The following is a 332-nucleotide window of genomic DNA, read 5'->3' as shown; positions in this document are numbered from 1 at the left end:
GTGTCTCTGTTGCAAAATGAAAGCTAGTCTGTGGGGATAGAAGCAGTACTAAATTAACAAAAGAAGAGCAAAAGCAAAACACTGCCTACTTTTCTGAGAGAGGAAGTTCCTGGACCTGGGAAAGCTGGAGCTGGGGCTGCGAGTGGTGGTATCCCTGTCTCAATGTTCCAAACTGGCCAGTGTTCTAGAGATGGGACTGGGGTTCTGCTGGAGAATGGAGGCCAGTCTGTGAGACAAGGTGTAGTAGGAAATTAAGAAAACAACAACCCAGTCTACTTTTCTGAGAGGTGAGGGTCTTGAGGCTGGGAGAGGTGGATTTGGGGGTGGGGGGA

This window comes from Tupaia chinensis, unplaced genomic scaffold (assembly GCF_000334495.1).
Source record: "Tupaia chinensis unplaced genomic scaffold, TupChi_1.0 Scaffold000357_1, whole genome shotgun sequence".
In the NCBI taxonomy this organism is placed as follows: domain Eukaryota; kingdom Metazoa; phylum Chordata; class Mammalia; order Scandentia; family Tupaiidae; genus Tupaia; species Tupaia belangeri.
This window is presented reverse-complemented; position numbering follows the sequence as displayed.